This window comes from Macaca mulatta, chromosome 9 (genome assembly GCF_049350105.2).
Source record: "Macaca mulatta isolate MMU2019108-1 chromosome 9, T2T-MMU8v2.0, whole genome shotgun sequence".
In the NCBI taxonomy this organism is placed as follows: Eukaryota; Metazoa; Chordata; class Mammalia; order Primates; family Cercopithecidae; genus Macaca; species Macaca mulatta.
Window position 1 is genome coordinate 62,806,093 of NC_133414.1, and position 23,619 is coordinate 62,829,711.

At 39.3% G+C, this 23,619-nt stretch overlaps 2 pseudogenes across 2 annotated transcripts in view; both read right to left on the reverse strand.

The window, feature by feature from the left end:
- The window catches only part of LOC106992395 (arf-GAP with GTPase, ANK repeat and PH domain-containing protein 5-like), a 54,632-nt pseudogene that overhangs the window by 20,162 nt on the left and 10,851 nt on the right, over window positions 1-23,619 (reverse strand). The gene's annotated exons all lie outside the window — the stretch shown is intronic.
- Window positions 7,102-10,903, reverse strand: LOC114669951 (arf-GAP with GTPase, ANK repeat and PH domain-containing protein 11-like; annotated as a pseudogene). The gene is made up of 3 exons (XR_013397875.1): window positions 10,896-10,903; window positions 8,686-8,737; window positions 7,102-8,057 (listed from the first exon to the last, which is right to left on the reverse strand). The product of XR_013397875.1 is annotated as an arf-GAP with GTPase, ANK repeat and PH domain-containing protein 11-like (transcript).

Genomic DNA, 23,619 nt, shown 5'->3' on the forward strand with positions numbered 1-23,619 from the left:
AACTTGTCAAAACCTTTGATCGATTTTGATATGATCAAATTACTGCTACAATATTCAGTTGAACTACATACATTTCTCAAAGCAGTAATACAATGCTACAGCATAGCTTAACTGTAAGTAATATGGTTTGCTTATATTTAAGTCATTTCTAAGGAACCCATGCAAACACAGTCAGATCTATTTCTGATGTATTTCCAAAGCTAAAAACAAAAAATGCTGTTAATGCATAAATAGTCAAAAAGTCATGCACTGTGGTTTTACAGGGACTTCTATTTCTAAAGATGATTGTTGCATGAGGGCCTCTGCCTTTATGAAGGGAAATGTGTAGATTTTAACTAGCTCAATGTTTTTGTTTTGAAAAAGAAAATCATGTTTCTGCATTAAAAAATAAATTCTTAATCAAATCTTTAAAATTAACATTTAGAACAGGGACAGAAACTTCTGTTGTTTCCTAAGTGTTTTGTTGTTGCTGTTTAGTTTTAAATCATTTTTTAGAAGTTTTATTGAGGTATAATTGATACAAAAAATTGTACACCTTTAATATATTCACTCGGGTGAGTTTGGACATGTGTGCATACACCAATAGCATCATCACAACCAAGGTACTGAACATACTTATTCACCTCCAAAATTTTCTTTTTTTCTTTTTTAATGGTGGTAGTATATTTTTAGGAATTCAGCCTTCGAGCAGAGTACTAAGGACCTTCAACAAGAAATGGGAAAGTAAATGAACTAAGTCCATATAAAGGGTGAGCTCTGGTGAGATATTCAAATTATGGCCAATTCCTCAAGAGGCTTGTAAACTGACTGTGGGTTTCCAGTTTGGTTATTCACAGGTAAGCCTTCATTTGCTCATTCACCTATTCATTCATATATCCACTCATTCATTCTCAAGAAGAGGTATTTGTCTGTATCTCACCATGTGGATGAGCAGGTGGTCAGTTCTCAGGACTTCATTTGCTCATTCACCTATTCATTCATATATCCACTCTTTCATTCTCAAGAAGAGGTATTTGTCCATATCTCACCATGTGGATGAGCAGGTGGTCAGGTCTCACTTCATTTGCCATTAAGTGTACTCACCCTTGAGCTCCAGGATGATATTTTCTCTCACTTTGCTTCATTACCAAAGTGGCTATCAAGATTCCCTCCCCTACCTTCTTTTTCTTTATTCAAAGTTTAACAGCTGGAGTTAATTTCTTGACTCCTTTAGTAGCACATGCGTATATATACCACTAAAGGCTTGTTGGATTAAACTGTTAAATTTGTCATTTAGCTAATGTTTTCTCAGAACCAGAAATAATAGATTCAATTGTTGAAATTATTTCAAAAGATAATCATAGAATGGAAATAAACTACAGAAAGTAGGGAACATGAGTAACTAAATCTCCTAGGAAACATTTGCAGAAGATGGTAAAGCATCCAGTCTCGTTATTATAAATGGATTTCAAAGAATCTCAGAGCAGCTTTACAAAATTTTACGGCACTAACAAATGGCAGCCAACCTCTGTAGTCAACACAAAATACTCTACCATCCTTTGTACCTCCTTAAATTAAGCCAATTTCTGCTTACACAGAAAATCTGTCTGTGGAAAACATTGCTTAGAATATGCAAGCACATTAATCTGGAAGCCACAAGAGAAGCTTGCTTCAGAAAACTTAATATTTTTCTTGTGAGTTATTCTCCTTACGCTTTTCACATTACAATAATACCAAATTATCATGATGTATTTTCTTCGCTCTCAGAGCAAGATAAGACTCTAGTTGTTGCTGGAAACTATGCATTGTCTAACTATGGGTTCACATTCTCCCACAGTGATTCTGGAATCACATACACAAATGAGATCACTGCTGTCAGATCACTGGGATTAAGACTCAACTTCTCTACTCACTGGCCATATAAATATAGATACAGTACTCAAATCCTCTGAGGCTTAGCTAATTATCAGTTGATTTGGTCTACACTTACCACATTAACTATTTGAAAGGATTCATTGATATAACATGTGCTGAGAACAGTTCCTGACTCATAACCATTATTAAGGCAATATTTACCAATGTGTGACTTTAAAACAGATACTACTATTAAAGAATAATTCATACTATACATTCAGTATTTAAACAACAGAATTATAATTTTGTAAAGTAAATTTTGCACTCAAACAGAAAATCTAATTCTGTAACTATTTTTTCAATATTGGGTCATAGACCCAACAAAGACTATATGACTGGGTTAGACATATGTATTTACTTATGCAATTAGTAATAAAATTCTTTACTCATTCCTAGATTTGAATCCCAGATGCTCTGCGTAGCAGCTGTATAGTCATGGACAAGTTGCTTAATGTGTCTGTACCTCGATTTCCTCATTTGTACTTCAATTTTCTTATGTGGTAAATATCAAATCACTTAACTCAGAGCTATGAGGTCAGTTTTATCTGAGAGAATCCAGAATAAAATACTTAGCACACATTTCCTAGCATTCAGCATGCATAATACATACTTAAGGAAATTTTAGATCTCTGTACATCATTAATATATTAAATCCTCAAACTGACTGTAATGTCTGAAAATGCATGTTTTTATGTCACTGTACCTCTCACTGCACTTGGCACAGTGTTGTGAATATATTTGCCATTTGTATGTTCTTTCTACCATACAATTCTGCCACTCCAATTAGTATATTGTGTTGGAAAACAATTGCGTGCTTGCTTTATGTTTTACTAAATTTATACGGAACTACACTGACACTTCCTTGCTTTCAGATGCTGGGACTCACTGGTTGCTTTCTAGTTCTCGGGAGTCTCTATGTGACTCTGTCCTTTACACTTGCCCTGCAACATCACCCTCAGCCCTAGACAAAGCCAACATCATTTCTTCAAATATGTCTGCAATTCACTGTATGAATGTTCTCATTCTATCAAAACTCTGACCTCACTAACTCAATGTAGCAATATAGAATGATAAAGTAGTTTACATGAAAGTCATACCAAGTTTGCTTTGTTTATTCATCCAAACGTATGTTTTTAAAGGACAAGGCTTTTATCTGAAACAAAATTATAATTTGAAATTCCAAATAATGTGACTAATAGATTATGAATTCATTTCCAAATATAGAAATAATTAAAACACTTGGGGGTATAGAAAAAGTGAGTGCTGTATCTATTCTTTTCTTATATTAATTTTACCCTAGCTACCAGATTTTAGTTTTTGTCTTTTTTTTTTTCTCTTTTTATTTTTATGAGAAGGAGTCTTGCTCTGTCGCCCAGGCTGGAGTGCAGTGGCTGGATCTCCGCTCACTACAAACTCCGCCTCCCAGGTTCACACCATTCTCCTGCCTCAGCCTCCCGAGTAGCTGGGACCACAAGCACCCGTCACCACGCCCGGCTAATTTTTTTGTATTTGTAGTAGAGATGGCGTTTCACCGTGTTAGCCAAGATGGTCTCCATCTCTTGACCTCGTGATCCACCCATCTCAGCCTCCCAAAGTGCTGGGATTACTGGTGTGAGCCATGGCGCCCGGCCCAGCATTTAGTATTTTTAATATCAACTGAGAGATTTAAGGCTATTATAATTTTCCTATTTTGATTTTCCTCTTCTGTTTATAACTCAAAGTAATTTGACAGTATACACTGTGATGTGTCCCCATGTATCAAACATTTAAAATATGTATTTGGAAGCAAAAAATTATATGTGTGTACATATATATAAATTTATATATATATACATATAAAATTTTTTTTATCATTCTGTCTCCCAGGCTGGAGCTCAGTGGCTCAATCTCTGCTCACTGCAAGCTCCGCCTTCCAGGTTCACACCATTCTCCCAAGTAGCTGGTAGCTGGTACTACAGGCGCACACCGCCACGCCCGGCTAATTTTTTGTATTTTTAGTAGAGACGAGGTTTCACCGTGTTAGCCAGAATGGTCTCCATCTCCTGACCTCGTGATCTGCCTGCCTCGGCCTCCCAAAGTGCTGGGATTACAGGTGTGAGCCACCGCGCCCTGTGCAAAGATCTGTTTTACTAATGCCACAGAGGTAAAATCTGCTACTTCTTGATCAGGAGTAAACAAGTTGACTTCACAGCAGTTGATCTAATTTTCTTCCCCATTCATTCAATGGTATTTTTTGATTGCTATAGAATATACTGAATAAGTCCTTTTTCTTTTTTTTTTTTTCAGAAATGGTTTCTCTCTGTTGCTAAGGCTGGAGTGCAGTGGCACTATCTCAACTCACTGCAGCCTCTGCCTCCTGGGCTCAAGAAATCCTTCTACCTCACCCTCCTGAGTAGCTGGGACTACAGGTGAGCACCACCATGTCCACCTATATGATTTTTGTATTTTTTTTGTAGAGACAGGGTTACACTGTGTTGCCTAGGTTGGTCTCAAACTCCTGGGCTCACCCCATCCTCCTCCCTCAGCATCCCAAAATTCTGGGATTACAGGTGTAAGCCACTGCACCTGACTGAGAAGGCTTTTTATTATAGGTTGTTCTTATTGTTTTATTTATTTGGTTTGCTTGTTGCTTTTCAAGGTAAGGTTGACATATAAGGTGGTATAATGCTCAAAGGTCAAGTTGTAGAGATAGCTAGAATGAAGTTCAAATCCAGAGCCAAGTTACTTAGACTCTCTAAGGACTTGCTTTTCCCCTATAAAATAAAAATAAAGCAGATAGCCACTTCATAGGTTTGTAATAAGAATTAATATGATCATGCTGTCACACAGTTGCAAAGAGATACTGAAACTCGGCTCTGGCAAAAAATATTAGCTATTGCCATTAGGACTGTTCTCCTTAATACCTAACGCATTTGCTGACAATGAGGTTACTCATCATGTCCTTCCAGGAAAAAAATTTTAAAAAGTTTAAAACCTAGGAACTACTTTTAAAATTTAATTTTCAGACCTGTCATAACAGCTGAGGAAGAGAAGTGGTAGCTGACTGGGGACAGATGTAGAGATCCTTAATGGTATAAGAGTGTGAGAATGTGAAGCATGATAGGATATATTACTCATGCAGATTGCAAATACATGTCAAAAGTATACTTATCATTCATTTAAGTAAAATTCAGCATTGTTTTCTTCAAAGAAGAAATTACACCTTTCACTCTACCTATTTAACTCCGGGAAATTTTACAAATTGAGCATGCCATTGTTTAGTATGAATTCCTTTATGTCAGCTACCCTGCTAACTTTGCCTTTGGCATGATGAGCAGAAAGAAAAGAAACAGAATGATTAGTTCTGGAATATGAAAAAGTGTCCAAGAAGAGGAGTAGTCTTGAGAAGTAGGCAACAGGATGAAGTCACTAGGGGACAGAAGAGTTAGGAGGGAGTGGGACCAGACAAGCACTGAAATCTGCATGCACATGTAACCGTCTAAAATAGTCATGCAGCACGCAGACTCTAGGTCAAGATAACCAAGATGAATTGCAACTTCTCCACAAGCAACATGACTTTGGGTAAAGTATTTAAGTTTTCTGTGTCTTAGTTTCTTCAACTGATAATTAAAAATGTCATGTCTACTTCATAAAATTGTGATAACTTATTAATACATGTAATGAATAGTGTTTGGCATTTAGCTTAATAATAAGACATTTCGTTAAAATATTAGCTACTTTTGTTAGCTAGCAACTCACAATTTTGCCTAAAGCTGACCCCATATCTAGGGTTAGGTTTGAAAGAAACTCATCACCATCAGAAGTAGGTCTGGAAGTTATAAAGGAAAGCTTAAAGACACAGAAGTATGTGCAACACCTATTTACAAAGAATCCATTGGAAAACCCCCATTGAGCCCAGGTAGATGGCACATGTCCCCTTTGGGTATGTAATTCAGTTCCCTGAGGGTCACTGTACTGTCTTTGTTCCCAAGGCAAACTTTTTAATAATTGTGATCCCACTCAATAGTCATGTTCACTTGCTTTATGGGTACATTTGTGGCATATTTTAAAATGTGAAGTTGAGTACATTTCACTTAACAACCAAAGGCATATAGTGACTTGTTTTAGAGGAAAAATTATTGATTTTTGTAAATAGGTAAATCTTGTTTGTATTTTAGCTCCATCACTTACTAATTTTGTGATACGGGCAATTTATATCCTATCTGAGCCTGTGTTTCCTCTACAATATGTTTATTTATATAGTCAGTTTTCACATTAAATGGGAGAAAAACTGACATTGTTCAATTCACACCCAGGGAAATTCTGTGTGAAAGACATCATATGATATTTCTTTTAATGCTCTAAAACAATGTTGTGAGGTAAGTGTTACCTCTGATTTGCATATGAAGAAACATATTCCCAGATTAATGAATTGCCCAGTTTCACACAGGGAATAAATTGCAGCACAGGAGTTCTACATAGATAGACCTGTATGACTTCACAGAGTGAAATGGATGGATAAACAATTCACTTTCCAGGAGAAATCACAGGACAATGGATATCAGAAGAAATGATGGGAACAGGGTAATATTGGATGTTTTGTATATGAAAAACTAATTTGGGCAACAAATAAGTGTATAAAGTCACTGAAGCAAAATATATATTACCAAATCTAAAAGAAAATATGCTATTAGTAGGCCATGGCTACATTATAAAAAACATGTCATTTCACATAAAGTACTAACACTACACTATGACTATGAGTTAATATTAAAACATTGACCACATAGGAAATAGGAGAAACAAGTAACAACACTGTGGAAAGCAAAGAAAATGACTGCAAGATGCAGCTATCACCACCATCTCCTGGCCACATAGGGGCCTCCTCAGAAGCTTAGATGAATGAAGGGAAGAGACTGGAGTTATTACAATTAAAACTCAGAGTAAAAGCCTTCCTGGGCTGAGACTAGATCTCTGAGGGAGAGGTATGTTCCAACTGCTGCTGTTACCTCTGAAGAGGCACTTTCTGGGGCTCTGAAAAAACTGGTAAACTGAAACAATTACTGCTCCTACGGCAAGGGGATGTTCTTGGGAGAACATCGGCAAGGACAGCAAATAAACAGGAAAAGGAGATCTATTCTTCCATTCTCTTGCCTTTCTATGTTTCTCTAGTACCTCCCAATAGCAGAACCAACAGGATCCCACTAGAAGGAACTTGGAAAACGTAGCTTGCTGATCCCCATCATGGCATCATAGCAAATTTATTGCAGAGAAATGTGGCTAAAGATCAAGATTGTTAGTAAATAATCTTGTGCTAGTCTAAGGCAGCCAGAACTTGCTTTTGCTGCTCTCGCCTGACTGCAGGCTGGCCACGATCTGGCTCTCAATGGCTTGGACCCAGGCATCCCGCTCCTCATACGTCATGGCTTCAAAGTGCCACGTTTGGCCGGTGAGGGACACAATGATAAAGTTTTCTGCTTGTTTTTCAGCAGTGCCAGACAGGCCATTGTCTTTTAAGTTGTTGGTGCATTTCTTCCTTTGGTGTTTCTTTTTGTTGGCATGAGAAGAGGGGGGTGGGTTGAGCTTGGGGCTGGTGGTGCTGGAGATATTGGGGCTGGAGCATATGGAGTCACCCAGTCCGGTGTCTGAATTGGCTGAGGTACACAGACTGTTCATGTCCTTGGATACGCAATTGCCTTTAGAGCTGGAAATGGGCGCACAGGCCAATGTGGCTAGGGGTGGCCTCTTTCCTGGGACTTCGATGGTAGATGTTCGCAGGTCAATCTCTTTTTTGTGAATATTCTTCATATAATCACCTAAGCTTGAATAATAGGTGAGCATGCCATTGTCACAGAGGGTAACATATTTTTCCATTTCTTCAGCCATTTCCCACTTAGCTTTAAGAGCATGCCCTGTTTAATGGGGATGGCTCTGCCGCTCCCGATGGTGTCAGCATGGCTCTCCCGGGCTTTGTTCTCTTTGTCTGGGTGACTCCCTTTCTCAGATGTAAACAGCTTGGACCAGTGCTTGGACCGCTTGCAAACGGGCGTGGGTGTGTTGGCAGTGGGAGGAACATTGACCTGAAGGTCCTCCTGGCTGGTGCTGGGAGTCGATGGAATGGAGGAGGAATAGTTACTAAAACTCCCACCTCCATTTCTTGTCTGGGTAATGTGCATGGTAGACACCTGTGTGGAACAGAAGGAGGAATGGCTTTGAGAATTGGGTAGTGACCTGCAGGGTCCTATAGACAGCTCACAATTACCTTTTAGAAAGATACATTTTCTGGGCCAGGCACAGTGGCTCACACCTGTAATCCCAGCACTTAAGGCGGCCGAGGTGGGTGGATCACGAGGTCAGGAGTTCAAGACTATCCTGGCCAACATGGTGAAACCCTGTCTTGACTAAAAAAAGAAAAAAAACATTAGCTGGGCACGGTGGCGCATGCCTGTAATCCCAGCTACTCGGGAGGCTGAGGCAGGAGAATTGCTTGAACAGGGACCTGGGAGACAGAGCCTGCAGTGAGCCAAGATTGTGCGACTGCACTCCATCCTGGGCTACAGAAAGAGACTCCGTCTCAAAAAAAAAAAAAAGAGATACATTTTCCATTATTTGGATAGTATATTTACTCATACAAGCTCACTAACTAAACAGAGCTGCAGATAGTTCTTATTCCAGCACAATCTTTTTACAACACTTAAGATGACTAAATACGACATGAAATGGGGAAGATTTTAAAAAAGATGCCTTTGACTTCAGCATGAAACAGATACAAGTGTATGATGAAAATACAATTTCAATAAAAGCGCCACTTACCGTAAATGAGTATAACTGTTCATCAAATATGCTCAAAGATCCATCTGCATGTCTATAAAATAAGAATGTGCATTACTTCAAAAACTGTTAATATATTAGTATCACATATGTTTAATAAAATACTGCCTCCTGTGTGCTTTGCTGTTTACTTTACCGAAGCAGTTTTTACAAATTTTTCTCCTGGCTCCTGACTTGCAGAGGGTTTCCTGACTTCTTCTTTCTCAGAACTTCATGTCCTGTACTGTGAAGTCTTTTATATGTAACCAGTCAGAAATGCCCATAAGTACTGACTCTCCCTAACAGGCAATGGCAACAAACCAAATATATTTTCACTCTTCTAACCACACACTGAAACACAAGAATGTTTTACAAAGCAGTAGTGATGAACTTTAATAAATGTAAACGTGATTCAGATTTCCTAGCTTCCTTTCTCTTTAGTTCTCTGTAGTATACTCTCGTGACATATTTATGTATTTTCTGTTGTTTGAATTAAAAACTCATCTGCCTTTTTAAGAGGCCAGTCTTTGATGAACTTTAAACTTTGTAAGCCTAATGCATTGTGCCTACGTGATAAACCAGTGGTTCCCCAAATGTGCTCTGTGGACCTCTCGGGATCCCCAAGACCGATTTCCAGAAGGGCTAAGAGGTCAACACTGTTTGTTTGTTTGAGACCGAGTTTCACTCTTGTTGCCCAGGCTGGAGTGCAATGGCGCAATCTTGGCTTATGGCAACCTCCGCCTCCCAGGTTCAAGTGATTCTCCTACCTCATCCTCCTGAGTAGCTGGGATCATAGGCACCTGCCCCCACGCCTGGCTAATTTTTGTATTTTCAGTAGAGACGTGGTTTCACCATGTTGGCCAGGCTGGTCTTGAACTCCTGACCTCAGGTGATCTGCTCACCTTAGCCTCCCAAAGTGCTGGGATTGCAGGCCTGAGCCATTGTGCCTGGCCAACACTGTACTGAATCATACCTGAGAAAGCTGAATAAAAAATTTAAAAATTTGTAAAAGGAATACAAAGTCATTGCCTGCTTTTTCGTTGACACTTGCCATGATTGTATAAAAGCAAAAGTGGGTAAAACTGTTGGTTTCTCAGCATAAATCAAGGCAGTGGTACCAATTACATTAGTAGTCATTCTATTCTTTGCTGTCCCCTACCGTTAAAAAAGACAGCCTGAATTACTTAAGAATGTCTTTAATGAAGCAGTAAAAATTAATGTTATTAAACTTTGGCATGTCTCTTTAATATTCTGAATAAGCGGAAAGTTAATAAGAAGCATTTCTGCTGACTGCAGTACAGTTTTTTGTTTTTGTTTTTGTTTTTAAGAATTAGTGAGTTAATTGTGAACTGAACAATCACTTTTTTCACAGAACATCGTTTTTATTTAAAAGTACAACTGGGTCAGCGCAGTAGCTCATGCCTGTAAAATCCCAGCACTTTGGGAGGTGAACGCAGGCAGATGGCTTGAGCTCCTGCAGGAGTTTGAGACCAGCCTAGGCAAGGTAACAAAACCCCCTCACTACCAAAAATGCAAAAAAGAATTAGCCTGGTGTGGTGCCACCCATCTGTGGTCCCAGCTACAGGGGAGTCTGATGTGAGAGGATTGCTTGAGCTGAGATGATGCCAGTGCACTCCAGCCAAGTGACAGAGTGAGACTCGTTCTAAAAAAAAAAGTACACCTTTCATTCTCAAAAATAAATGAAGTGAGAGGTTGTCACTTCAAGGAAAATAAGTATTTGTTCCCAGTGATAAAATTTAACCTTTCCTGAGGACTCTGAAAAACTTATTCCTTCTGCCAGGCATGTTGGCTCATATCTGTAATCCCAGCACTTTGGGAGTCTAAGAGGGGCAGATCAAAAGTTCAGGAGATCGAGACCATCCTGGCTAACACAGTGAAACCCCATCTTTACTAAAAATACAAAAAATTAGCTGGGCATGGTGGCATATACCTGTAGTCCCAGCTACTCTGGAGGCTGAGGCAGGAGAACCGCTTGAATCAGGGAGACGGAGGGTGCAGTGAGCCAAGACCACACCACTGCACTCCAGCCTGGGTGACAGAGCAAGACTCCATCTCAGAAAAAGAAAAAAGAAGAAGTGGTGGGCATCCAAGATGGCCCAATAGGAACAACTCCAGCTTCCAGCTCCCGGCGTGAGTGACACAGAAGGTGGGTGATTTCTGCATTTTCAACTGAGGTACTGGGTTCATCTCACTGGGGCATGTCGGACAGTTGATGCTGGTCTGCAGGTGCAGCCCGGCCAGCAAGAGCTGAAGCAGGGTGAGGCATCACCTCACCTGGGAAGTGCAAGGCGGAAGGGAATTCCTTTTCCTAGCCAAGGGAAACTGAAACACACAACACCTGGAAAACTGGGTAACTCCTACCCTAATACTGCGCTTTACCAAGGGTCTTAGCAAACGGCACACCAGGAGATTATATCCCACACCTGGCCTGGAGGGTCGCATGCCCACGGAGCCTCCCTCATTGCTAGCACAGCAGTCTAAGATCTAACTGCAAGGTGGCAGCGAGGCTGGGGGAGGGGCACCCACCATTGCTGAGGCTTAAGTAGGTAAACAAAGCCTCCTGGAAGCTTGAATTGGTTGAAGCCCACCGTAGCTCAAGGAGGCCTGCCTGCCTCTGTGGACTCCACCTCTGGGGACAGGGAATAGCTAAACAAAAGGAGTAGAAACCTCTGCAGATGTAAATGTCCCTGTCTGACAGCTTTGAAGAGAGCAGTGGTTCTCCCAGCACACTGAGATCTGAGAATGGACAGACTGCCTGCTCAAGTGGGTCCCTGACCCCTGACTAGCCTAACTGGAGACATCGCCCACTAAAGTGCAGACCAACATGTCACACCTCACACAGCTGGGTACACCTCTGAGACAAAGCTTCCAGAGCAAGAATCAGACAGCAACACTCGCTATTCAGCAATATTCTATCTTCTGCAACCTCCGCTGCTGATACTCAGGCAAACAGGGTCTGGAGTGGACCTCAAGCAAACTTCAACAGACCTGCAGCTGAGGGTCCTTACTGTTAGAAGGAAAACTAACAAACAGAAAGGACGCCCACACCAAAACCCCCAGGTACGTCACCATCATCAAAGACCAAAGGCAAATAAAACCACAAAGATGGGGAAAAAGCAGTGCAGAAAAGCTGGAAATTCAAAAAAATCAGAGTGCATCTCCCCCTCCAAAGGAAGGCAGCTCATCACCAGCAATGGAACAAAAATGGATGGAGAATGACTTTGACGAGTTGAGAGAAGAAGGCTTCAGTTGATCAAACTTCTCAGAGCTAAAGGAGGAACTACGTACCCAGCGCAAAGAAACTAAAAACCTTGAAAAAAGAATGGAAGAATGGATAACTAGAATAATCAATGCAGAGAAGACCATAAATGAACTGATAGAGATGAAAACCATGACACGAGAACTATGTGACAAATGCACAAGCTTCAGTAACTGACTCAATCAATTGGAAGAAAGAGTATCAGTGATTGAAGATCAAATGAATGAAATGAAGGAAGAAGAGAAGTGTACAGAAAAACGAATAAAAAGAAATAAAGCCTCCAAGAAATGTGGGATTATGTGAAAAGACCAAATCTACATCTGATTGGTGTGCCTGAAACTGACGGCAAAATGGAACCAAGTTGGAAAACACTCTGCAGGATATCATCCAGGAGAACTTCCCCAACCTAGTAAGGCAGGTCAACATTCAAATTCAGGAACTACAGAGAATGCCACAAAGATACTCCTCAAGAAGAGCAACTCCAAGACACTTAATTGTCAGATTCACAAAAATTGAAATGAAGAAAAAATGTTAAGGGCAGCCAGAGAGAAAGGTCGGGTTACCCACAAAGGGAAGCACATCAGACTAACAGCAGATCTCTCGGCAGAAACTCTCCAAGCCAGAAGAGAGTGGGGGCCAATATTCAACATTCTTAAAGAAAAGAATTTTCAACCCAGAATTTCATATCCAGCCAAACTAAGTTTCATCAGTGAAGGAGAAATAAAATCCTTTACAGACAAGCAAATGCTTAGGTATTTTCTCACCACCAGGCCTGCCCTACCGGAGATCCTGAAGAAAGCACTAAACATAGAAAGGAACAACTGATACCAGCCATTGCAAAAACATGCCAAAATGTAAAGACCATTGATGCTAGGAAGAAACTGAATCAACTAACGAGCAAAATAACCAGCTAATATCATAATGACAGGATCAAGTTCACACATAACAATATTAACCTTAAATGTAAATGGACTAAATTGTCCAATTAAAAGACTCAGACTGGAAAATTGGATAAAGAGTCAAGAACCATCAGTTTGCTGAATTCAGGAGACCCGTCTCACATGCAGAGACACACATAGGCTCAAAATAAAGGGATGGAGGAAGGTCTACTAAGCAAATGGAAAACATAAAAAAGCAGGGGTTGCAATCCTAGTCTCTGATAAAACAGACTTTAAACCATCAAAGATCAAAAGAGACAAGGCCATTACATAATGGTAAAGGGATCAATTCATCAGGAAGAACTAACTATCCTAAATATATATGCACCCAATACAGGAGCACCCAGATTCATAAAGCAAGTCCTTAGAGAATTACAAAGAGACTTAGACTCCCATACAATAATAATGGGAGACTTTAACACCCCAGTGTCAACATTAGACAGATCAATGAGACAGAAAGTTAACAAAGATATCCAGGAATTGAACTCAATTCTGCACCAAGCAGACCTAATAGACATCTACAGAACTCTCCACCCCAAATCAACAGAATATACATTCTTCTCAGCACCACATCACACTTATTCCAAAATTGACCACATAGTTGGAAGTAAAGCACTCCTCAGCAAATGTAAAAGAACAGAAATTATAACAAACTGTCAGACCACAGTGCAATCAAACTAGAACTCACGACTAAGAAACTCACTCAAAACCGCTCAACTACATGGAAACTGAACAACCTGCTCCTGAATGACTACTGGGCACATAACGAAATGAAGGCAGAAATAAATATGTTCTTTGAAACCAATGAGAACAAAGATATAACATACCAGAATCTCTGGGACACATTTAAAGCAGTGCGTAGAGGGAACTTTATAGCACTGAATGCCCACAAGAGAAAGCAGGAAAGATCTAAAATTGACACCCTAACATCACAATTAAAAGAACTAGAGAAGGAAGAGCAAACACATTCAAAAGCTAGCAGAAGGCAAGAAATAACTAAGATCAGAGCAGAACTGAAGGAGATAGAGACACAAAAAACCCTCCAAAAAATCAATGAATCCAGGAGCTGGTTTTTTGAAGAGAACAAAAGTGATAGACTGCTAGCAAGACTAATAAAGAAGAAAAGAGAGAAGAATCAAATAGATGCAATAAAAAATGATAAAGGGGATATCACCACTGACCCCACAGAAATACAAACTACCATCAGAGAATACTATAAACACCTCTACGCAAATGAACTAGAAAACCTAGAAGAAATGGATAATTTCCTGGACACTTACACTCTCCCAAGACTAAATCAGGAAGAAGTTGAATCCCTGAATAGACCAATAGCAGGTTCTGAAATTGAGGCAATAATTAATAGCCTACCAACCAAAAAAAGTCCAGGACCAGATGGATTCACAGCCGAATTCTACCAGAAGTACAAGGAGGAGTTGGTACCATTCCTTCTGAAACTATTCCAATCAATAGAAAAAGAGGGAATCCTCCCTAACTCATTTTATGAGGCCAACATCATCCTGATACCAAAGCCTGGCAGAGACACAACAAAAAAAGAGAATTTTAGACCAATATCATTGATGAACATCGATGTAAAAATCCTCAATAAAATACTGGCAAACCGAATCCAGTAGCACATCAAAAAGCTTACCCACCATGATCAAGTGGGCTTCATCCCTGGGATACAAGGCTGGTTCAACATATGGCAATTAATAAACATAATCCAGCATATAAACAGAACCAAAGAAAAAAACACATGATTATCTCAATAGATGCAGAAAAGGCCTTTGACAAAATTCAAAAGCCCTTCATGCTAAAAACTCTCAATAAATTCGGTATTGATGGAACGTATCTCAAAATAATAAGAGCTATTTATGATAAACCCACAGCCAATATCATACTGAATGGGCAAAAACTGGAAGCATTCCCTTTGAAACTGGCACAAGACAGGGATGCCCTCTCTCACCACTCCTATTCAACATAGTGTTGGAAGTTCTGGCTAGGGCAATAAGGCAAGAGAAATAAAGGGTATTCAGTTAGGAAAAGAAGAAGTCATATTGTCCCTCTTCGCAGATGACATGATTGTATATTTAGAAAACTCCATCATCTCAGCCCAAAATCTCCTTAAGCTGATAAACACCTTCAGTAAAGTCTCAGGATAAAAAATCAATGTGCAAAAATCACAAGCATTCTTATACACCAATAATAGAGAGTCAAATCATGAACTCCCATTCACAATAGCTTCAAAGAGAATAAAATACCTAGGAACCCAATTTACAAGGGATGTAAAGGACCTCTTCAAGGAGAACTACAAACCACTGCTCAGTGAAATAAAAGAGGACACAAACAAATGGAAGAACACACCTTGTTCATGGATAGGAAGAATCAATATCGTGAAAATGGCCATACTGTCCAAGGTAATTTATAGATTCAATGCCATCCCCATTAAGCTACCAATGAGTTTCTTCCCAGAATTGGAAAAAACTGCTTTAAAGTTCGTATGGAACCAAAGAAGACCCCGCATTGCCAAGACAATCCTAAGCCAAAACAACAAACCTGGAGGCATCACGCAACCTGACTTCAAACTATACTACAAGGCTACAGTAACCAAAACAGCATGGTACTAGTACCAAAACAGAGATATAGACCAATGGAACAGAACAGAGCCCTCAGAAATAATACCACACATCTACAGCCATCTGATCTTTGACAAATCTGACAAAAAACAAGAAATGGGGAAAGGATTCCCTATTTAATAAATGGTGCTGGGAAAATTGGCTAACCATAAGTAGAAAGCTGAAACTGGATCCTTTCCTTACTCCTTATACGAAAATTAATTCAAGATGGATTAGAGACTTAAATGTTAGACCTAAAACCATAAAAACCCTAAAAGAAAACCTAGGTAATACCATTCAGGACATAGGCATGGGCGAGGACTTCATTTCTAAACACCAAAAGCAACGGCAACAAAAGCCAAAATTGACAAAGGGGATCTAATTAAACTAAAGAGCATCTGCACAGCAAAATAAACTATCATCAGAGTGAACAGGCAACCTACAGAATGGGAGAAAATTTTTGCAATCTACTCGTCTGACAAAGGGCTAATATTCAGAACCTACGAAGAACTCAAACAAATTTACAAGAAAAAAACAAACAACCCCATCAAAAAGTGGGCAAAGGATATGAACAGACACTTCTCAAAAGAAGACATTCACACAGCCAACAGACACATGAAAAAATGCTCGTTATCACTGGCCATCAGAGAAATGCAAATCAAAACCACAATGAGATACCATCTCACACCAGTTAGAATGGCGATCATTAAAAAGTCAGGAAACAACAAGTGCTGGAGAGCATGTGGAGAAATAGGAACACTTTTACACTGTTGGTGGGATTGTAAACTGGTTCAACCATTGTGGAAAACAGTATGGCGATTCCTCAAGGATCTAGAACTACAAATACCATATGACCCAGCCATCCCATTACTGGGTATATACCCAAAGGATTATAAATCATGCTGCTATAAAGACACATGCACACGTATGTTTATTGCGGCACTATTCACAATAGCAAAGACTTGGAATCAACCCAAATGTCCATCAGTGACAGATTGGATTTGGAAAATGTGGCACATATACACCATGGAACACTATGCAGCCATAAAAAAGGATGAGTTTGTGTCCTTTGTAGGGACATGGATGCAGCTGGAAACCATCATTCTCAGCAAACTATGGCAAGAACAGCAAACCAAACACTGCATGTTCTCACTCATAGGTGGGAATTGAACAATGAGATCACTTGGACACAGGAAGGGGAACATCACACACTGGGGCCTATTGTAGGGTGGGGGGAGGGGGAGGGATAGCATTAGGAGATATACCTAATGTAAATGAGTTAATGTGTGCAGCACACCAACATGGCACATGTATACATATGTAACAAACCTGCACATTGTGCACATGTACCCTAGAACTTAAAGTATAATTAAAAAAAAAAAAGAAAAAAGAAAAGAAAAACTTGTTCCTTCTACTGTAGGCTTGACAGCTTTTCAATTCTTAAAAGCATTTTAAAGATTGGTGGTTAAATTAAAAGTGATTTTTGACACAATAAAATATTAACCAATATATTCCAAGTAACTAATGCATAATATTATAAATGCAAGTATGGGGCAAAAGATCCATTTACTGTGCAAGAAAGATCAATGAGTACTGATGGAATAAATTTATTAATATGGAAAATGCCACCATAACTAATTTAAGAAACTAGCACTTGTGAAGTTTTGATTTAGTATTAAAGAATACCCCCAACTGTCTGCAAACTTTAAAAATACACCTTTTATCAGCTACACAGTTGCATGAGGTTAGGTCACTTTATTGCTTCTTTTTTTCTTTTTTTGAGACGGAGTCTCCCTCTGTCGCCCAGGCTGGGGTGCAATGGCGAGATCTCGGCTCACTGCAACCTCTGCCTCCTGTGTTCATGCGATTCTCCTACCTCAGCCACCCAAGTAGCTGGGACTACAGGCATGCACCACCGCGCCCAGCTATTTTTTGTACTTTCAGTGGAGGCAGGTTTCACCATGTTGATCGGACTGGTCTCAAACTCCTGACCTCAAGTGATCTGCCCACCTCAGCCTCCCAAAGTGCTGGGATTACAGGTGTGAACCACCGCACCCAGCTGTCTTATTGCTTTTTTTTTTTTTCTTGAGATGGAGTCTTGCTCTGTCACCCAAGCTGGAGTGCAGTGGCGTGATCTTGGCTCACTGCACCCTCCGTCTCCCTGATTCAAGTGGTTCTCCTGCCTCAGCCTCCAGAGTAGCTGGGACTACAGGCGCGTGCCACCATGCCCAGCTAAGTTTTTGTATTTTTAGTAGAAACAGGTTTCACAGTGTTAGCTGGGATGGTCTCGATTTCCTGACCTTGCAATCCGCCTGCGTTGGCCTCCCAAAGTGCTGGGATTACAGGCCTGAGCCACCCCGCCCGGTCTCTTATTGCTTCTTTAGAGCAAATTGCAAAGAAAGATCTAGAGAATCCAGTTGTCTCCTATGAAGGTCAACATGAGACTTTAAATAATATAAATACATGACACACTTTTTACTCCACTTTTTGTTGTAGAAAAGTTACTTTTTCGATGAAAAATTTCTGATAACAATATTGTTCTCTAGGAATATTTTCTGTTGTCACAACCTGGGCCATGGGTTACTACTGACATCTAGTTGGTAGTGGCCATGAATGCTGCCAAACTCTCTGCAATGCACAGGACAGTCCTCACAACAAAGCGTTATCTAGCTCATAATATCAACAGTGGTAAGGCTGTGAAATCTAAACTAAAAATAGATTTTGAAAAAAAAAACTCTGTTATATTTCTACCACAATAAATATCAATATAATCAATATAAACACTCTCGGAGATTCTCAATCATTTAAGAATTAAAAGAGTCTTAAGGAACAAAGAAAACACAAATAATTTGCTTCAATATTTTAGCAGGCACAATACAGCTTATGATGTCTAGAGCTGTGACCTAACACTGAGCTTGATATCTTGCAAAGTAATTAGCTAGAATAACAAGACAGGTTTCGAAAAGGCTCACCTTTGCGTGTATCATGATGTATCTCCAAGGTCACTCTGTGGAAGGAAAAACAATTCATAACAATAGATGTTATCATTTGTTAGGCCTGAAGACACTTTTTAAAACGGGGGCAGAGGAAACTCTCCTAGCGGCCCTGAAATTCAAATTTTCTAGTTCAGAACAGCACCATAAGGGCACTTTGTTTCATTTCTTGGTTTTTGGCAAAAATATGAGAACAAAAATGTGAGGCAATATGCTGTTAGAAGACACGTTTCTGTTGACGATTATAATATATAAATAATAACAGATTTCCCTGTTATATGCTCTTCTACCTGCAAAGCCTGTTGTCCCATGCGATTTATTTTATGTAGTTATTTATTTTTGACTTAGAGTCTCGCTCTGTTGCTCAGATTGGAGTGCAGTGGTGCGATCTTGGCTCACCACAACCTCCACCTCCCAGGTTCAAGTGATTCTCATGCCTCAGCCTCCCAAGTAGCTGGGATTACACATTTGTACCACTATGCCTAGGTAATTTTTTTTTGAAATAGAGTTTTGCTCTTGTTGCCCAGGCTGGAGTGCAATGGTGCTGATCTGGGCTCACCACAACCTCTTCCTCTCAGGTTCAAGCAATTCTCCTGCCTCAGCCTCCCGAGTATTTGGGATTACAGCAATGCGCAACCGCACCCAGCTAATTTTGTAGAATGAGGCTCAAAACAACTGAGGGAAGGAAAAATCTCAATTTTAGTTAATAGGTCTACACAATATTAGCACTTGTGAAAAAGCCTATAACATTAGCATGTAAGATGGATATGTCTACAGTGCTTCAAGTAGTTTTCATCTCTGAAATAATTTCACAATCACAGAATTTAAAGTTACATGCTGGAAAGGACCAATGACCTTACATGACATTTAATTCAACACTCATTTTACAGATCAGGGAAACAAACCTTAAAAACTGACTTGCCCAAGGTCCCACCAAATAGGAGCAGTTTCTCGTCCTAAACTCAAATGAAGCCGTGGCTCTCAAACTTTGCTGCACATTAAAATCACCTGAGAAGCTTTAATAATGGCCTCATCTTCAACATGAGACATTTTAATTTAATTACTATTGGATATGACTTTGGTCATCAAGGTCGTTGGTAAAAGTTTCCCAGGTGATTTCAATGTGCAGCAAAGTTTGGAATGATAGAGCTGGGGTGAAAATCAGAATCTTCTGGGATGCCTTTCTCCACATAAAGATGCCTCACATCCATCCCATTTTCCTAAAAGGCTTCTCAGTGCCTAGAGATAGAGGGAAAGTGGAGATGGGAAGATACATGTGTTTGCAGACATGTATTTTGAAAAAAAAAAAACCTTGCATAAGTGATCTCAGTGAGTTCCACCTATCCCACTGACAACAGTGCACTACTGACTCATGATAAACATTTTTCAAAATCTTTTCTTGAAGCCAATTTGCCCTATTAATTTGCTCAATAAAACTTTATTTAACAAATAGTGAATATACCAAATGATTATTTCTCAAACTTGCTGACGGCAAATTAAAACTGACTTTACTTTCAAAAGTAGATTTCTACAAAGTAGAATAATGAGAAAAAAAGCATGAAATTTGTTTGAGCAAGATTAATCTTCAAAGCTACTTTTGAATTGTATGCTAACACATCAAAATCTTTTGAACTCAAAAGAAGCCAGGGACTCTAGGTAAAGCAGTTTTTGTGTATGTGTGTTCAAAGATTTAAGAGACTCAGCTGACTACAGACATTTAGTGATTACTCAATAGGTCCCAAAGCTCAGGACTTGAGACAGAGTTTGAGTCCAGTTTTTGCTGAAACACAATTTCATCACAACTATTGTTAAAAGGGAGGGAGGAAAGTGACATTATTATGAGTGTAAACTTGCCATTTTTAATGGCAGTAAAAGTTACTGCCAATTGAATTCGCTAAAAAGGCTAGTGCATTTGAAACAAAATTGTTTATAAGCTAGTTATGTTTACAGAATGAATAGTAAAATTAAAGACATTAATATTCTAAATGAGCACTTTCCAAACTGTGTTCTAATAAATTAGCACTTTCCAAACTGTGTTCTAAAAATCAACACTCCTATCCCAAGGAGATGATAATAATGTACACTGGACAGCCCCTATGTAGCTGGTGCTGGTGTTGGTTGTTCCTTCTAAAATAAACTTCAACTCAGGGTGCTCTCAAAGCGCATCTTTGTGGCCCACGAGGTGCTCATGCACAATGGGAGAAATTCAAATGCAGATACAGTGTGGTGCCAGAAGAGGAAAAGCTGTTCCTTCTTCCCAGGCTAATGTCCAAAGTAGTGCACACTGATTTAGGCCTATAATGCATTGAAAGACTAAGTTTTCACAAAAAACATTCAATAAAGGGAACCTATCCTTCTCACTGTGCTCAACATTGTCTAAAGGCAAACAGGCATCAAAAAGATACACTGTTTCTGGGATTGCTTCTCTGCTAACTGATTTTTTCCTTCCACCAGGAAGTCTAAAATTAAAAGATAAATTGATACTTAATATTTAGAATCTGAATATCAATATATAGTTGATTCTAATTTCTTAAAGTGATTGTGGAAGAGGACAACCAAATGGCTGAAATAATTTTAGAATAAAGGAATCTGTCCCTTGGCAGGATAGTTGTACTCACGATAATTACTGTCATTGTAAGATAAGGCTGGCTGGCTGTGCTGTCAAGGAGTATTGTTGAACATGAGCTGTATTGTTGACTGAAACGCACAGTAGATACCTGAAGAGGAAGGGAAATATAAGTTAAACTTATCAAAGTTTTCTTTGTTAAAATATGAAATGACAAAGCACTAAGATATTTCTTACACTCCATGAACTGCCTGAGTGCGGTATCATGTGCACTCTACAGAAAATCCATTGGAGGCTCTTAACTTCCAGAGACGATGTTTAAGATACGGGTTATAAAATGCTGCCCTTAATATGGTACCTGTCATCAAACCTAACAAGGATTTTATGAATTCCCTTTAAAAATCATGAGAAAAGTTTAAAATAAGATTTCATTGTTTTTTTCTACAGCAATATAAAGCAGCTGAGAATTTCTATTTCTATGATTTATTTACTACGATAAAATGTAATGCATTAAATAATACTGGTACAAGAGCATTTTATTGCAGTGAATACAAGACTAATGCATTTACTAAATTACTCATCCTAAATGTATTATTTCAGGCGATATTGTGACAAAACAAGTGTTTCAGATTCAGAGGCTCTGTGTGCCAGGGCTGCTAGGCCACCAACAAGTGAGGAAGCCATAGGTTTCTCTAGTCCTATTTTCTTATGTGGAAGATAAAAAGAGTATCACTTAAATATTCTCTCACACCCTGAAAACAAATGACAACTTAAAAAATTTAACTTTCACTTCATGTTTAAATAAGACTGCCATGCCATGACTCAAATGAGACTCTCAGAGAATATTTTCCATTCATTTCAAAACTTGATCCATTTCATTCTATAAATCATCTGACCTGCACCTAGTCATTTTCCTGCTCTAGCCCTGCTCTCTGCCTAGAATACTGCTTTTCTCTTTCCTTGTTTCAGCAAGCTCGACTCCATCTACCCTCTTGGATCTCTTTGTTGGCAGCCTCACCAATACATGTCTTTTTGTACACTAGTTAGTTGAAGTCACCACTGCTAACAAGATACAAATTCTTGCAGAGTATTCCCCTCATGAGAAAGTATGCCTCTCCATAACAGTAAGGGAGGGCCCCTACTCTTCCTATCTCCAGCTGCTGAGCATAGAATTTTGAGTAAATCCAAAACTTTGACAAGTGTTTGACAATTTGGTTATCATTTGGAAGATAAATCTTACTACATTCAATTACAGCAAAAACATTACTAACAGTTCACTATTTATAGGTATTATTTAAGGTAGTCACAAAATAGAAACAAATAATCTAACGTCAGTCAGCATAAATTAGAGCATGAAATTTTACGCTCTTTAACAATAAATGGAAGGGGTTACTTAGTAGTTTTAAGGTTCAATGCCAAAAACTAGAAAATAATAGTACCTAGTAACTTAGTAAGTAAAAAAAAAAAAAGCCTTACCATCAAAGGTCCAGTACCTGTTGGACACCGAAGCCCACCCACTGATTTCTTCCACTGTACCTGCTGCCTCTCATTTTAACCCATTAAAAATACTAATGTTGTTTTCCTTGTAGAGGTCTTTCACCTCCGTGGTTAGGTCTATTCCTAAGTATTTTATTTTATTTTATTTTGCAGGTATCATAAAGGGGTTGAGTTCTTGGTTTGATTATAAGCTTGGTCGCTGTTGGGGTATAACAGAGTTACTGATTTGTGTACATTAATTTTGTCTCCTGAAACTTTCCTGAATTCATTTAACAGTTCCAGAAGCTTTTGGGAAGAGTCTTTAGGGTTTCCTAGGTATATGATCATATCATCAGCAAACAGCAACAGTCTGACTTCCTCTTTACCGATCTGGATGCCTTTTATTGCTTTGTCTTGTGTGATTGCTCTGGCTAGGCCTTCCAGTACTATGTTGAATAGAAGTGATGAGAGTGACTGCTGCAAACCTTAGTTACATCCTAGGAAAAAGAATACTTCCTAAAATAAAACTAAGGTATCATCCTTACCCTTCTCTTTGTCTCACCCAGAAATATGATGGGGGGAATTACCTGCCCTAACCCCTTCCTCAAGAAATATATTACTGTACTCTGGAATTTAGACAAAACCTTAAATCTCCAGGCTTTTTAAAGCACAAAATATAAATAAAAGCTGGGAAAGTAAACCAAAATTCTTCAGATTGTTCCTCATGAATATCCCCCTTCCTCTGCAATTCCCCAGAGTGGTAACGGATGGGTAGAGGCAGCTCAGGTGAATTACCCAGCTTGCCCCTCAACTCATTCCTCCTCCTCCTCTCAAAGGCTGAAGGCAGGGCCTTTCCAGTCCTCATGACCTGCCCTTCACCTAGTCCCTCCTGACCTAGGGATGGAGGCTTTGAGTCCCACAGTGTGGTGATACAGAGCACTAGTAGTCACTGCCTGGCTTTATTTAAAGGAAATGCAGTAGGCTTCCTCTATAGAGCTCTGAAAAGGTTGACTGTACAGAGGTCTTTTATGTTTTTACTTGGTGAAGTATTTCTCACATCTTTTGTTATCAG